This window comes from Hemicordylus capensis, chromosome 2 (assembly GCF_027244095.1).
Source record: "Hemicordylus capensis ecotype Gifberg chromosome 2, rHemCap1.1.pri, whole genome shotgun sequence".
Classification (NCBI taxonomy): Eukaryota; Metazoa; Chordata; class Lepidosauria; order Squamata; family Cordylidae; genus Hemicordylus; species Hemicordylus capensis.
Window position 1 is genome coordinate 27649536 of NC_069658.1, and position 17492 is coordinate 27667027.

General features: G+C 45.1%; 1 protein-coding gene across 3 annotated transcripts in view; it reads left to right on the forward strand.

Annotated features, from left to right (window-relative positions):
- The first annotated feature begins 885 nt into the window (after positions 1-885).
- Positions 886-17492, forward strand: part of LOC128341549 (oncostatin-M-specific receptor subunit beta-like) — a 71112-nt gene continuing 54505 nt past the window's right edge. The window contains exon 1 of one of the 3 annotated variants that reach the window (XM_053287818.1): positions 886-945. The gene's annotated coding sequence lies outside the window, so the exon portion shown is untranslated. Of the gene's footprint in view, positions 946-6848; positions 6954-17492 lie in introns of those variants that run through there. The other 2 variants (XM_053287824.1, XM_053287819.1) reach the window with 2 other exon arrangements.

Sequence of the window (17492 nt, forward strand, 5' to 3'; positions counted from 1 at the left end):
AACAGTCACTGGAAGTACTGTGCTGGGGGTGGACAGGGCCAGTTACTCTCCCCCTGCTAAATAAAGAGAATCACCACGGTAAAAGGTGCCTCTTTGCCAAGTTAGCAGGATGTTTGGCTCAAAACAATCTCCTTTAAAGCAGGGAGAGTCACTCCGGCTGCACTGCCAATGCAACGTGGGCCAATTTTGGCTCAAAACAGAGCCGCGCGGCCCCATTTGGGATCGAAATAATGCCCCCCGTGTCTGACATCAGACGCGGAGGGTGTGTCTGGGGCCACGCTCGTGGCCCCTGATTGGTGGCGGCCCAGGTTCTTTGAATCCTTTCACCCAATGATGGCTCAGAGGGCCCCTCAAAAGCTGTGGGCCAGAAAACATTCATCTCCCTTTGTCTCATTAACGGTACACCCATGCTCCTCGGGTTTTCCCAGATGGAGATCTATGTCAGCTTCCCAATGCTTACAGTCAGGGTGCATTCATACTAAGGAGTTAGGGAAGCTATAAAAGGGAAGGCGACTTCCTTGAGAAAATGGAAGTCCTGCCCAATTGAAGAGAACAGAAAGGAACATAAACTCTGGCAAAAGAAATGCAAGGCAGGCGCGTAACAATGATAGGGCAAGGGGAGACAGTTGTCTGGGGGCCCCACTGCCTGGAGGGGCACCCCAGAGGCACCTCATGTGACTCCCCATTGCCCCCTGCCCAGCCCCATAGCCCCTCAGCCACTTGCCCTCTTCACCGTCTCTCCTGCTTGTTCTGCTGGCCCGCAATCGAAGCAGCAGGCAAGCTGCAAAGAGCTCCTTTTCTCCCGCCTCTCAGCTGATCGGCGGGTGGGCGGGGCTTCCACGGAGGCCTCCGTGTAGGCCGCAGTGAAGCCTGAACTCGAGTAGGGCCCAAGCCAGCCAGGAAGGAGGAGGCAGCCAGAGTGTTACCCAGACCAGCATTTGCCAGGTAGAGTGTGAACTCCTTTTTGTGGTTACCTTTCCCGCCCCCCCCCCCCCCGCCATATATAGGGATCTGCTTGCCATAGGGCTTGGATATGGGGGGGGAGGGACCGAGAAGTCTCTGAATATTTATTTTGAAACAGCTTGGAAAATTTGCTGACTTAAAAAAAACTATCTAAAAAGTCCTATAAGTGGCTTGTTTCATGGCAGAAAATTGCAAAAACTTCTGGAACAGTATTATATTAATTTTATTTATTCATTCATTTATTTATAAATGCACTTATGTTCAAGTTGTTTTGCAACCCAGAAGGTCTGAGTGAGAACTGTGAAGCATGTGTGGTGCTTTTATTTTATTTTTCTTGTGTGTGAACTGCTCCCCAATAACTTGCAGGGACTTCAGGGTAAATCTGGCCAACATGTGAATGCAGCACCTCTATTCCAGAGGAGATGTGTGTTAAAGGGCTTTAAAAGCCTCCTGTGAAAAACCTCCTGCAATCAAACTTGACTGAATTTCTTCAGAATTCTGAGAAAACAAACATAGGCTCACCCTGCATGGTTGAAAGTCTCCTTTGCTAATCTGCAGCGAGGGGCCCATTTTAATAATTCATCTTTCTAGTGTGTTCTAGGCATTAAAAGTAATACAAATGTATAGTACTCAATGTATATCACTATATATTGTGACGTGTGTGTGTGTGTATTCAGTGAAATGTATTTGCAGGCAGCATACTTATTTTGGAATATCAGACTTAAATCCTTGGGGGCCTGGGGTGTGCGGAGGCCCTGGACTTTGGGGGGGGCCATTTTAAAATCTTGTCTCTGGGCCCACTCCAACCTTGCTACGCCCCTGATGCAAGGAGATGGTTGATTAATTGATTAAGTGCCCTCAAGTTGGTGTCGACTCTTAACGACTACATAGATGATTCTCTCCAGCATAATCTGTCTTCAGCTTGGCCTTTAAGGTCTCTCAGTGGTGCATTCATTGCTGTTGTGATCGAGTCCACCCACCTCGCTGCTGGTCACCCTCTTCTTCTCTTTCCTTCAACTTTTCCCAGCATTATGGACTTCTCAAGGGAGCTGGATTTTCACATAATGTCTCCCAAGTATGGTAGTTTGAGTCTGGTCATTTGTGCCTCAAGTGAAGATTCTGGATTGATTTGTTCTATGATTCATTTGTTTGTTTTCCTGGCTGTCCATGGTATCCTCAAAAGTCTTCTCCAGCACCAAAGTTCAAAAGCGTCAGTGCTTTTTGCTGCTTCAAAGTCCAGCTTTCACATCCATAGAGTGTCACAGGGAAAATCACTGTCCCAACTATTCTAATCTTTGTAGGTATAGACACATCATGGCATCTAAATATCCTTTCCAAGGCCTTTGTTGCAACCCTATCAAGTGCTAGTCTGTGGCATATTCCTTGACTGCTGGATCCTTTACTGTTGATGGTCGATCCTAAAAGGCAGAAGCTACCCACCACTTCAATGTCTTCATTATCAGTTCTGAGGCTGGTTGTCATTATGGTTGTCACTAATGACCCATTGTCATTAGTTTAGTCTTCTTTATATTTAGTCGTAGTCCCATTTTTTCACTGTGCTCCTTGACTTTCATTACCAGAGCTTGTATTCTCTGCATCATCAACATTCTCAGCTATCAGAGCAGTGTCATCAGCTTGGCACACGTTATTGATGTTTCTTCCTCCAGCTTTAAAACCACGCAAGATGCCTCTAAATATCAGTTGCAGGGGAGCAACAGCAGGAGTGAGGGCATGCCCTCAGCTCTTGCCTGTGAGTTTCCCAGAGGCATCTGGTGTGCCACTATGTGAAACAGGATGCTGGACTAGATAGGACTTGGGCCTGATCCAGCAGGGCTGTTCTAATGTTCTAGGAATTGACAACTTCAGGACAGTAGCAACAAGGTGTGTTCATACAGCCAGCAGCATTGTCCACCTTTTTGAAAAATCTTGGCTCTTAAAGCATCATAAAGATGTAGCACTGTTTAAAATGCTTCGGTGGGATACTTGATCATCATTTTTAATAGGCTTTCCGAGGGTTTCCCCACTCCTTTACACACGCACACACACACACACACACACACACACCTGCTAGAGTGGCATGGTGCAGAAGAGCAGCAAATAGTTTTTCAAAATTATTTGCTGCTCTGGAGGTAGAACACCAAGCCACTCTACCCCTGAAGCAGCAAATATTTTTATTTTAATAAATGAGCAGCGAAACCCAGGGAAAGCCTATTAGAAATAATGGCATACCCTGTAGAGGTGAAGGAGGAGGAGGAGGAGGAGGGGAAGGAGAAGGCAGTGGGGATGGCGGCAGCAGCAATATGAACAGCCCAGATTTACTTCAAGTTTTGCTTCTTCAACCTTATATGTGCATGAAGGTGGCTTAGATGCTCTCATCCTAACTCAGGCTCAATTAAGCCACTCCTCCACCCCCAAAGTAAAGCTGGCAGTCTGGAAAGACTCCTGGAGTTTGTTTTATTTATTTAAAATATTTCTATACTGCCCAAAACTTGTGTCTCTGGGCGGTTTACAATTAAAATCATTTAAAACATTGAATGAATTAACAATTAAAATCATTTAACAGTAGTAATCTATTTAATTAAATCAACTTGTGGAATTCTCTGCCACAAGATGTGTGGACCTTGGGCCTGATCCAGCAGGGTCGTTCTTATGTTCTTATGTAGGCTGTACTAGTTCCCTGCACTGCGCAGGAGTTGGACTACCAGACCTTCCAGCTCTAACGTTCTGTGATCCTTTATCCACTGACATTTCTGCAAGCACATGTCATGTCGCAACTGCAGGAGCATAGAATATGCTGGGTGGGCAATCAAGAACGGCTTTTTCCAAGAAACAAATGACTCAGAGATGCAGTAACTACACCGGAAAAGCTTGACCTAAAATAACTTCAATGGATGTGGGTTTTTAAAAAAACAAAAAACAAAAAAACTGTAGTTGCATTTAAGCAGCCACTGAAACCAGTGCACTGTAGGATTCCTGGAGTTTTCTGCATTCAAATATGAACCACATTTCTTTAATGGATCCCATTAAATTGTTTCCGCTTTCCATCAACATGTAATTTATTTTTCTTCTTACACAATAGCTTGTGTGTTTGTGTGTGCAGAGGCATTCTTAACCCCAGACCTTGGGGCTCTGGTCTGTGACCTCCAAGGTGCAGGAGAGCCTCCATATGTCCAGGGGGGCCTCCTGCCACCACCCCGCCCCTGCCCCGCCGTGCTGAACCACCAAAACTTTCTATAATTTTCGCCACCAGTAGGTGGGGGGTGGGTGTGAGCTGGGTGAGCTGAGTAGGCCTCCCCCCCGTGGGTGTGATCACAATGGGGCCAATGGGTGGAATGGCCTCTGGGCCTGTCTGTCTGGCTCAGTGACCCTTGAGAACTGTGAGGCGCTTCAGAGTGCCTGAACAGTTGGAATAGATCGCAGTCTACTCCAACTGTGCAGATGTGCTGGAGTGCCTGACAGTTCTCAAGGGCTGCTGGGCTTGATGGACAGGCCCAGTGGCCGCTCTGCCCGCTGCTGCCACCGGGGTGGGTGGGGGGTGAGGCCGTGCACATGGCGGCTAAAATTCTAGAAAATATTAGTGGTTTGGCGCAGCAGCAGAGGCATATCTAGGGAAAATAGCGCCTAGGGCAAGCACTGAAATTGCGCCCCCTGTCCAAACATCTGACGTCAGTCTTTCAGATAACTTTACCATCATATTAGCTGGAAAATACAAGTCAAGCTCGTTAATCTTTTAATATTTCAAAAACTATTTAGCAGTGGATGTAGCCAGACCAAAAAAATGCTGGAAAACTACAAATTTCAGTATGCTGGGGCTCATGAAATACCCAAATACTATGTGGAGGTGTACTTGGAAAACTAAACAGAAGTGCCTGTCTAATTCTCTACTATGCATTGTAGCATCACTATTACATACGTTTTAAAAATAAATGGAGAATTTGACTTTTCCCAGATACTCTGCAAATAATTAAAGGATATGCAGAGTAAACTGTGTCACTGCTTGGAATATATTCTAGTAGTTCAGAAAGACAGTTAAACTGAGAGAAAGAGAGCAAGAAACTCCCAGTGGGCCTTAATACTAAGGATTTCACACTGATTCAAAGACAAACTCACCATTAATAGCCATATTATTAAGACATCACATTTAACTCACTTATCACAAGAAGCAAAGTAGGAGTAAATGAATACAATCCTAGCTCATAATCTTCAGCTCAGTATTCACAAGCCCTGATTCTCTGTACATAGTACCAATCTGAATATGTGTAGTGACATATTATATTATATTTTAAAAAAATCTTTTACCTGTAGCTCCTTCGGGGGGGCTTCCTAAAGGCCGTGTGGGGTCTGCAAAGGTTCCTCCTTCCCCCGCTGGCCTCTAGGGCCTCGCAGGGACCATTTGAGCATGTGCAGTGGCCATTTTTTACAATAATTTTTTTAAAAAAAGAATTGCTGCTGAAAACAAAATTGCCGCCATGCATGCTCACATGGCCTTTGCAAGGCCGGGCATGGCCTAGGGCCTCACAGAGGCCATTTGAGCATGCACGGTGGCCATTTTGTTTTGGGTGGCCATTTAAAAAAAATTTAATTTTTAAAAATGGCGCCCCCTTCAAGTGGCACCCGGGCCATGTGCCCTGCCCGCCCTGCCCTAGATAAGCCCCTGCGCAGCAGGGCAGCAGCGGCAGGTCTCCAAGAATGCAGGTTTCTTTTTTCTTTTTTACAAAGTGGTCTCGTTGTGGGGAGAGACTCATGGCGATGGTAGAAGGAGAGGAGAGCTGGTTTAGTGGTCGCAGGCATGACTTGTCCCCTTAGCTAATCAGGGTCTGCCCTGGTTGCATATGAAAGGGAGACTAGAAGTGTGAGCACTGTAAGAGATTCTCCCCAGGCGATGCAGCCAGTCTGCGAAGAGCATCTGGGTTCCAAGTTCCCTCCCTGGCAGCATCTCCAGGATAGGGCTGAGAGAGATTCCTGCCTGCAACCTTGGAGAAGCCACTGCCAGTCTGTGAAGACAATACAGAGCTAGATAGACCAATGGTCTGACTCAGTATATGGCAGCTTCTTATGTTCCTATGTCTCGCCGCCAAAATTACCTAGGTGTGCCACTGTGTGTGTGTTCGGTGGGGGGGGCAATTGCAGCTTCCCTCCCAAAGCTAATAGCCAGTTCAGGAAGGATTTATATCATGGGAGGACAGGGTTAAACTCCTTTCCTTTTCATTGTGGTCCTAGGTAGCTCCAGAGGGGAAACAAGAGGGGTGAGCACTTTCTCACGAAAGAGTCATCCCTCTATTTCTTCGAATATGTGGGAAACATACAGCTCACTGAGCCAGAAATGGGCTTTGCCCCCCTCAACGTTTTTCTGATGCTGCCACCTGAGTCCCTAGCTGCTTTGTTTTTGTTTTTACAACTCACAACTGGAATGACAACTATGCATTTTAACAGGACATGCCCTTTAGAATCCTGGGAGCTGCTAGCTCCCCCAACCCCCGGCTCACAACTCTGTCAGGACAAGGAGAGGCAAGCAAGCACCGTGGGTACTTTTACTGCAGCTGTTTACTGCAGCTGTTTCCAGTAAAGTTAACAAGCTATGCATATCTATAATTAATCATTTTGGTCATATTTTTGTCGACTCTCTTTCCGTTATTTGAACAGGGGAAGTCTTTAAAAGAAGAAGAGTGTACCATGTATCATACCAGTTAAGAGTTGATGGGAATTCTCATGATGACGCACCTCCTTTCCCAACATCTGTTTCCCTCACTGGTCCTCTTGTTGCTCAATCACGGGCTCCTCCTTACTGACACCGTGTCTGCCAGCTTCACAATAGAAAGAGCCCCTGAGAGCATTAATACCCGATATGTGTAGAGCACATTTTTTCCTGACTGCCTGAAGGTGGAGGAAGAAGGAGGAAAAAGAGGAAAGAAAGAGTCCACTCAGACAGTGCAATGCAAACATAAACAGGAGGAGCGCTTGAGAGAGTTACAGGGAGAACTCGGGAAGTGGTATGTTGCTGCATTGATTTTAAGGGGTTCCATTTCATGTTTCCACCAATGTTTCAGTTCTCGAGACCAAAACAGATGGGAAACAAGAGATCAGAGGTCCGATCTCTTGGTTATTTGTTTTAGAGGCTGTGGGGAGGAAAGAGGGGCTCTGGGGTTGATCAGAACCATAGTGCTGAGGGAGGAAATGTTTAACCCTTTTCTTTGTACCACTTGCGTGGTCTAAATGCCCCACAGAGCTATTAGCCAAGTGGTGGTGGTGGTGGTGGTGGTGGTGGAATAAAGCTACCTGCATCATGCCGATGTCCCCAAACAGTTAATTATAGCATCAGGGGAGGAGATTTAGATGGACAATACACTGTAACTTTCCGTATGCTCTCGATTCAAATGAATTTTAATTATGCAAATTTAAGTGTTTTGTGCTGGAAGTATTTCTGGTGGATTGTGTCAGTGTTTCTTTATTTATGGAAGGCTTAGGAACATAGGAAGCTGCCATATACTGAATCAGACCATTGGTCTCTCTAGCTCAGTATTGTCTTCACAGATGGGCAGCAGCTTCTCCAAGGTTGCAGGAAGGAATCTCTCTCAGCCCTATCTTGGTGATGCCAGGGAAGGAATTTGGAACCTAGATGCTCTTCCCAGAGCGGCTCCATCCCCTGAGGGGAATATCTTGCAGTGCTCACACTTCTAGTCTCCCTTTCATATGCAACCAGGGCAGACCCTGCTTAGCTAAGGGGACAAGTCATGCTTGCTACCACAAGACCAGGCTTCTCCCTCTCTCTGTCATGAGCTCCTGCTGTTGTGTATCATAATGTCAATATTTGAAGATGCATTCCTGAACACTTGGTACTATTTTGCTGGAAATATGGGGGAAGGGTTTTAAATCCTCCTCCTGATACTGCTGCTCAGATCAGAATCATAAGAACATAAGAACAGCCCTGCTGGATCAGGCCCAAGGCCCATCTAGTCCAGCATCCTGTTTCACACAGTGGCCCACCAGATGCCACTAGAAGCCTACAGGCAGGAGTTGAGAGCGGCGTTGTTGTTGTTGTTGTTGTTGTTATTTACATTTCTATCCCACTCTTCCTCCAAGGAGCCCAGAGTGGTGTACTACATGCCCTTTTGCCTGCTGTTACTCCTCTGAAGCTGGTACTCAGAGGCATCCTGCCTTTGAGGCTGGAGGTGGCCTATAGCCCTCTGACTAATATCCGATGATAGACCTCTCCTCCATGAAGTTATCCAAACCCCTCTTAAAGCCATCCAGGTTGTTGGCTGTCACCACATCTCGTGGCAGAGAATTCCACAAGTTGATTATGCGTTGTGTGAAAATGTACTTCCGTTTGCTGGTCCTAATTTCCTGGCAATCAATTTCATGGGATGACCCCAGGTTCTAGTGTTATGAGAGAGGGAGAAGAATTTCTCTCTATCCACTTGCTCCACACCACGCATGATTTTATAGACCTCTATCATGTTTCCCAGCAGTCGTCTTTTTTCTTAACTAAATAGCCCCAGGTGTTGCAGTCTTGCCTCATAAGGAAAGTGTTCTAGACTCCTGATCATCTTGGTTGCCCTCTTCTGCAACTTTTCCAGTTCTACAATGTCCATCTTTAGTTGTGGTGACTAGAATTGAATGCAGTACTGCAGGTGTGGCCACACCATAGTTTTGTATAAGGGCATTATACTATTAGCAGGTTTATTTTCAACCCCCTTCCTAATGTTCCCTAGCATGGAATTGGCCTTTTTCATAGCTGCCGCACATTGAGTCAGCACTTTCAACTAGCTGTCCACCATGACCCCAAGATCCCTCTCCTGGTCAGTCACTGACAGCTCAGATCCCATCATCGTATACCTGAAGTTGGTGGTTTTTTGCCCCAATGTGCATCACTTTACACTTGCCAACATTGAACCGCATTTGTCATTTTGTTGCCCACTCCCCCAGTTTGGAGAAATCCTTTTGGAGCTGCTCACAATCCGTTTGGGATTTCACTACCCGGAAGAGTTTGGTATCATCTGCAAATTTGGCCACATCGCTGCTTACCCCTGCTTCTAGATCATTTATGAATAAATTAAAAAGCACCGGTCCCAGTACAGATCCCTGGGGGACCCCACTTCTTACTTACCTCCATTGTGAAAACTCTCCATTTATCTCCATTATGGGTATCCCCGATTGAAGCTTTGGCACATAAAGAGATAAATATGCAAGCTGAATGGGGTACCTATAGGGACTTGTTATGTTTTCAAGAGAGGGGCTGTAAATTAAAAAACCTAATCGAAGTACAAAATTTGGTTAGTAACTGGTTTCAGTATCATCAGCTAAACGAAATTTACAAGAAGGATCTTAAAGTTGGATATGAGGATCAAATGTTGAGATTCGAGAAGGAATTGTGTGAAAATGAAGAAAAATTAGTCTCTAAGATGTATAAGTTGTTGCTTTTGGAGGAGACAAGAGATGAAGTGGTTAAAACGACTATGATAAAATGGGCTCAAGATGTGGGTCATAATATAGATATGGCAGTTTGGGAAAAATTATGGAAAACTGATTTAAAGTTCACTGCATGTTATACTTTAAAAGAAAATTATTATAAGATGATGTACAGGTGGTATTTGACACCAAAAAAATTAGCATTAATGTATAAAAATGTTCCAAACAAATGCTGGAAATGTGGACAATTTGAAGGAACCTTTTTTCATTTGTGGTGGTCATGCGGGAAGGCAAAGGCCTTTTGAGGATATGATATATAATGAGCTGAAGAAAAATTTTTAAATGACATTTCCTAAGAGGCCAGAATCCTTCCTGTTGGGAATAACGCAAGGAGAGTTCTCCAGAAGAAACTTAACATTTTTTGTGTATGCAACCATGGTGGCTAGAATACTATATGCGCAGAAATGGAAAGATAATAGAATGCCCTCAAAAGAAGATTGGTTGATAAATTTTTTGGAATACACTGAGATGGCAAAACTTACAGCACTCATAAGAGATGAAAACTTGGAATGTTTCAAAGAAGATTGGGAGCCATTTGTCACGCCCTCGATCTCCAACAGCGAGGAGGAAGGGGAAGCTGTCAACTTTCCAGGCGATGCAGGAGTGTCTGAGGGGCAGAGCCCGGCTGTCAGTGTTCATGAAACAGCTGTGGATAATGACTCTGAGCAGGCAACCTGAGGCAGCAGAAATCGTGAAAGACCAATCGGAAGAAGAGCTATGCAACCAATCCCCGCTGACCCCCCGACAGCGGCGTGTCATGAGACACAGTGATCAATTGGAGACTATTAGGAAAAGCAAACGCCTATTGCAGAGGGCTGATAAGCCTTAAATCCCTGCCAGCTGGGAGCTCTCATGGCTTGCACTATAAATCACATCGTCAGTCGGCTACTCCCTGCTGAAGAACAACATTCGTCACTTTATGTCGACAGCGTGCAGCCAAGTCCGGTCGAGACCCTGACACCATTCTTATTTTACTTAAATAACTATTTTTCCAATATGGACCTTTCAGCAGGGTTTGAAATTTAGTAACAACAGCAGGTTGGGTAGGGTAAAATTGAGTTTGAAATGTGGAGTATATGTGTTTTGAATTATTATAGCAATGGTAGATTTGTATAGCCAATATGAACCGTGCAGACTGGTAAGTGGGAAGTCAGCATTTACTTAATTAAATGTAATTGGATTGTTAAGATATTGTAAAAACCAATAAAATTTTAAAATGCAAAAAAACCCCACAAAAAAAACCCCTCTCCATTTATACCTACCCTCTGTTTCCTGTCCTTCAACCAGTTAGCAATCCACACATGTACTTGTCCCCTTATCCCATGACTGCTAAATTTTCTCAGGAGTCTTTGATGAAGAACTTTGTTGAAACCTTTTTGGAAGTCCAAGTAGGTATACTATGTCAACGGGATCACTTTTATCCACACACTTGTTGACACTCTCAAAGAACTCCTAAAGGTTCATGAGGCAAGATTTACCTTTGCAGAAGCTATACTGGTTCTCTTCCAGCAGGGTCTGTTGTTCTATGTGCTTTACAATTTTATCCTCGAGGATGCTTTCCATCAATTTGCTTGGTGAGGATGTTAAGCTAACCAGCATGCAATTTCCCGGATCGCCCCTGGATCCCTTTTTGAAAATTGGTGTTACATTTGCTACTTTCCAGTCCTCTGGTACAGAACCTGATTGTAGGGCTAAACTATATTTTTTAGCAAGGAGGTCAGCAATTTCACATTTGAGTTCTTTGAGGACCCTTGGATGGATGTCATCTGGCCCTGGCAATTTGCTAGTTTTCAATTTTCCCAGACAGTTTAGAACATCATCTCTTGTCACTTCTATCTGACTCAGTTCTTTAGCCTCCATCCCCGAAAAGCCTGGTTCAGGAACAGGTATATGCTCACTATCCTCTGCCGTGAAGACAGACGCAAAGAACTTCTCTGAAACCTTGGTATCCTCCTTAATAATCCCTTTCATTCCCTCGTTGTCTAATGGTCCAACTGCCTCCCTGGCAGCTTTCCTGCTTCTGATGTATTTAAAGAAATTTTGAATACTTCTTTGTATTTAAAATGTATTTTTAAAAAGTTTTAAATACCTGCCGGCTTCTCCCCTTGATGCTTTTAGCTAAATGTTCCTCAAACTCTCTTTTCATCTCCCTTAATGTCACCTTGCATTTCTTTTGCCAGAGTTTGTGTTCCTTTCTGTTCTCTTCATTTGGACAGGCCTTCCAATTTCAGAAGGAAGTCTTCTTCCCTTTTATGGCTTCCTTGACATTACCTGTTAGCCATGCTGGCATCCTCCTGGACTTAATGGTACCTTTCCTCCTTTTGGGTATACAGTCTAACTGGGCCTCTAGTATTTTGGTTTTGAGTCAACTCCATGCATTCTGGAGTGAAGTGACTCTCCTGATTTCCCCTTTCAGCTTCCTTTTCACCATACTCCTCATTTGGGAGAAGTTTCTTCTTCTGAAATCCAAAGTGTCTGTGTTAGACTTGCTTGGTGATTCTCTCCCTACATGTGTACCAAATTTGATCGCACTCTGGTCACTGTTCCCTAAAGGGTTGATGACACTGACATCCCACACCAGGTCCTGGGTGCCACTCAAGCATAAGTCCAAGGTCACCTTCTCTCTGGTTGGTTCCAAGACCAACTGTTCTATTGCACAGTCATTCAGAGTATCTAGAAATTTGACCTCTTTGTCATTATCTGACTGCAAATTTACCCAGTCTATGTGTGGGTGTCAAAGTACTCCTTTTTGAGATCTGTGATTGCTAATCTCCGGCATCATGTCTGTTTGGGTCCTCAGTTATCCCTTGAACTCTCCTTCATATGTTCTTACATTTCATGAACTACCATTATTTTGTTCTCTCTCTTTCCTTTCCAATCAAACCACTTTCTCCCAAACTCAGCAGGCAAGGCTTTTCCTTGCATAGGAGCTTCTTCACCTTGCTTAATTCCCTGCATAATGGGCTCTTGTTGAAGGTAACCCTAATCTGAATTATGAGAAACCATAGAATGTGGCACAGCTTAGAGAGAGGCTGGTCATGGGCTCATTTTCTAGGCCCTGAGGGGAAATTTGCTTCTTGGACTGGGCATTTTGCTCACTTTGGAGCTTTTGGTTCCCCCCGCCCACCACATGGTTGTCTTATCAGTGTGTGTGATAGGACACAAGCTTAACTTGGTATCTTCTTCAAGAAAGTGCCCTGGATCATCCATGGCAAGAGAGGGGAGAGGGGGAGAGAATTTATTTATTTATTTATTTATTTATTTGACGCATTTGTATACCGCCCAAAATGCAAGTCTGGTTGCCTCTGAAGAAGACCACTGCCTTGACATGCGTAAGGCAACATTGAACCAGTTTTATGAAAGTTCACCAATAAAAATATATTGAGCAAATCCATCAGCACTTTGGGAGTCCCCCCGCTTTTGGCCTGGTTTACCCACCCCTAAAGCCCAAGGATCAGGGCATCCCAGGCAAAGCCTAGCTTTGCCATTCCCCTACCCGCTTTGCTCGTGCAGAGGGCAATTCCCATCACCCGTCCAGGCTTGCTGGTTCCGGCAATGCACACACCTACCTGCGGTCACCCATCACCTGGCTGGCTGGCTGGCTGCCTGCCTGCCTGTGGGGGCAGGTGACCCAGGCCATTGGTACCCCAACCCACGTGATGCCCTAGTTTGCCTAGTAAGCAGGCTGGACCTGCCCCAAGATAAATGTGTGCAATTCATCCATCCTGTTCCGCTTTAGCTTGCTGATTGCAAGTCATTTCCATAGCCCCAAAGCAGGCACAGAGTTTCAGAAACCATTGTGTACATATGTGGGGAGAGTTCATAGTTCTGTGGCAGACAAATGTGCCACTGGAAGCAGTCTCCTGTTTGAGAGTGTTTTGCAGATTGATTGTTTGCAGTCCTGGTGTGGATAACTTCTGTGTCAAGATATCCTTCCCTTGAAATTTAGAAGTGGTCCCCATACAGTCATATTAAGCTGGGCTCCCTTGGCAGGGCCAACCAGAGATGCCATTTCATACAACTCCTGATTGTGTACCAGTAGCTGAGTAGATTGTACACAAGTTAACACACAGCTATATGAATTCTCAACTGTGCTTTGAAATAGCAATTCTTAGAAAATGCCACGACACCAACAGTTATGCGGTCACACAGTTAGCAACAACGTTTTAGAACTGTACATCTTTGGTAGAATTGACAGATTAAGGAGTCAAACAAGCCTTTTATATTGATGGTTGTATTCAGAAGTGGTTGCTAATTCTAACTTGTGTTGACTGAAAAAACACTGCACAAGAGACCATAGGACTGTTCAAAATGTAGTTTGTGAAACAAAAAGAAGAAATGATGATACATCTATTGGACTGTGTGCTCTGGGATGGGGGCAGTTTTTTGTCAAATGAACTGAGGGATGGCATATTAGGTCTAGCTGGAGAAAACTTTTGAGGATACCATGGACAGCCAGGAAAACAAATAAATGGATCATAGAACAAATCAACCCAGAATTTTCACTTGGTGCACAAATCACCAGCCTCAAACTATCATACTTTGGAAACATTATGCAAAAACTCAGCTCCCTTGAGAAGTCCATAATGCTTGGAAAAGTTGAACAAAAGAGAAAAAGAGGACAACCAGTAGCAAGGTGGATGGACTCGATTACAACAGCAATGAATGCACCACTGAGATACCTTAAAGGGCAAGTTGAAGACAGATCATCCTGGAGAGAATCTATCTACTGTATGTGGTCACTAAGAGTCGACACCAGCTTGACGGCACTTAATCAATCAATCAATCAATCAATCACTAACAGGTCCCAAAAGAAGTCAGGCAGCAGCACCTTTACAGGAATGCTTTATTTGTATCCACCACTGGGACTGGAGCACCACCCCACTGTTGGATGTCAGGCTTTCCTGGCTGAGGGCTTGGCTCTAATACCATGTACTTTATAGGGAGACCTATTGACATGCCATTTGGGCATAGTCTCTTCTCAAGATGCCCCTCATAATGGCACAGCTGATCTCCTTCTGAAGAGTGAAGACACACACCCCTTCCTGTGTCTGCCAGCCCTGGTAGCCCCCTCACCCCTCGTCGCACCCTGATCTTTATAGAAAAGTCAGCAGCCCCCACTGGGGCAAGGTTTCCTCCTTATTTCAAGTGTGCCTCATTGACCTGTTACCAGGTCTGTGGGAGATGTGTCAGCTACCACCTTCCATGACTATGTTTTGGCTCAAGTGGGGCAAATTAGCATCAAACCAGGGGCATAGCAAGGTTGGAGGGGGCCCAGAGACAAGGTTTTAAAATGGGCCCCTCGCTGGTGTACACACACAAACACACTTCACAATATATAGTGCACTCACACTCACATCCCCATTATGAATACGGTGAATATCTAGTTCACATTGAATCTAGTTTTTTAACTCTCTGCTCCTGCCGATCTCCAAGAGACTCAACATAATTCATAGGGGGTGCAACATCGGCGGGTGGGGAGTCATGTGATGTGCCTCTGGGGGGCCCTCAAGGCAGTGGGGCCCCATGTCTACTGCCTTCCCTTGCCTAATGGTAGTTACACCCCTGTGTCAAACCCATGAACAGCAATAAAAATACCTTAAGAGTTGTTCAGGACAGACCACTGCTGAGGGCAGGTGGACTATTCCAAAAAGGCACAATCATGCTTGGCACGCCCCCTTGAAGATCATGGCCAATGACTGCTGCCCTGCAGATGTTCTTATGCCTTGCCCACTGTCTGGTGATGGAAGCACTACAGAGCTTGCTGGGATGTGTCCTTGGCTGACCAGGGAGAGGGAGGGGCTCCCCTATCCTGAAAATGGAAGTTTCCGGGCTGCAGTTGGACGAGTGCCTGCAATGCGATTCATGGTCAGAAAAATTAACCACAGGTTCAGCAACCTCCGTTTTCACTTTATGTGCAAATTCAGCCTATGTCCCCGAGGGGGCATAGGCGTGACTCTTGGGGACATTTTTTTTTAAGTACAGGGATTTTCCAGAGGCAAAGGAGATTGCTCAAAATCACTCCCCTCTCCACAAGTGTGGTGCAACAGCAGTGGCAAAACTCCCACTGCTCAGCTAATTTTTAAAATCCCATTTGGATTCTGCTTTTCCTCCAGAGACTTATCCAGGGTGATCTACACAGATTTATTCTGCTTCATCTTCACAACAGGGGCAGATGAGCTAGAAGGTGAAAAATGAGCTGCAGAAGCATTGCTTGTTCACCCTTCCCGCCCCATCTCTCCCTCTGTGCTCATCCCTCTCCGAGTGGCAAGGCTTGTCAGTCACTTGGTTGGGAATAGGAAACCCCCAACTGAGCAAATGATAGCCTGTGCAGCTCGAGGTGGGGTGATCACAGAGGGACAAAGAGGCAGCATGGGTGGCACAGGAAGAATGAATGAGCAACAAAGCTGCAGTTCATTTTCTCTTCCCACCCCAGCACATCTGCAACAGCTGTCCCTGTTTCACAACAAGCTTATGAGGTCAGCAAAACCCAGGTACAGTGGCTGGCAAAAAGTTACCCAGTGAACTTCATGGCTGAGCAGCAATTTGTTGGAAATTCTCTGTGGTGAGAGAATCCCTTTCTCATTATAGCAGAGTGCACAGAGGCACAACACAGCGGTAGTTTAGTTAGGCATGCGTGTATGCTGAGAGTAAAGTAACTTGGAGCCAATTCATAGTTTCAAATCAATATAAAAGGCATTTATTAAGGAACTCCATTCTCGATAGGAAAGTGAGGAGTTAGGATCTCTAATCTTTCTATCTAGCTGGATGCAGATGGATTCTGCATCTTCTCTGCACATATGGTGCAGGGAGAGAGGCTTGCCATGTTGCAAGGTAGAAGGGCAGGTAGGGAAGAGAGAGAGAGGAAGGACGTTAGTCCCTGAGATTAGCTACCTACATATCCAAAGGGATAGTGTCAGAGCAGTAGAGAAGGGATGACCAATGTCTTGACCCTCTAGCTCTCTGACTTTATAGTCTGTCCTCCACCTTCTGAGACAAGAGACAGCGCAATGTCCTTTAACTTCCAACGCCCCCTCTCAATGTCTCGTGACTCAGTTCACACGATTCATTCTCTCTCTCAGCTTTTCAAAGCGCGGTCTTGGTAGTGGCTTAGTGAGTATGTCTGCAAGCATTTCATTTGTTGGGCAATACATCAGCTTGATTAGTCCATCTTTCTGCAGACTTCTCACTACATGGTACTTCACATCAATATGTTTGGTACCCCTCTTTACATCTTCTTGTTTGGAGAGTTGAATGCAGCTTTGGTTGTCTTCATACACTGGTATGGGCTGTGGTACATCTGTACCTAGGTCTTTCCGTAGTTGACACAGCCTTTGTATCTCATGACAGCCCTGTGCAGCTGATACATATTCTGCTTCAGTGGTTGATGATGCTACTATGTCTTGCTTGTGCTTGACCAGCTTATGGCTCCATCTCCATAGAAAATTATGTAACCACTGGTGGATTTCCTTTCTGTTAGGTCTCCACCCCAGTCTGCATCTATGTATGCTTCTAGTTTTGGTTGACTGTTAGCTGGCAGCTTGAGCTTAAAGTGTGCAGTACCCTTTAGGTACCTAACAAGTCTCTTAATTGCATTCCAGTCCTTGACTGTTGGTGACGCAGTCTTTCTGCAAAGTAAGCCAACTGCTGTGCTAATATCTGGCCTAGTGAGTGTAGTAATGTATAAAAGCTTACCCAATGCTTCATGATATCTATGGTTGTCAGATAGTGGCTCAGTTTGATCTTCTTGCTTTATGTAGTTCACTTCCATTGGAGTTGGTGTAGGATTCGCATTTTCCAGTCTGAGCAGGTTTATCAAGTCTTTAATTTTCTGTTCTTGGTTGATGAGGAAACTTCCATCTTTCTCTCTTTGTACTTGAATGCCCAAGTAGTGTGCAATGTTGCTAAGTCACTTGACTTCCACATCTCTGTTCAGATGATGCATTATTTCCTTGCTGTCATCTGGATTTTCATAGGCAAGAATCAAATCATCAACATATGCCAAAATGTAGGTCCACTTGCCATCTATGCACCTCGTGTATAGACAGGGATCCGTGTTG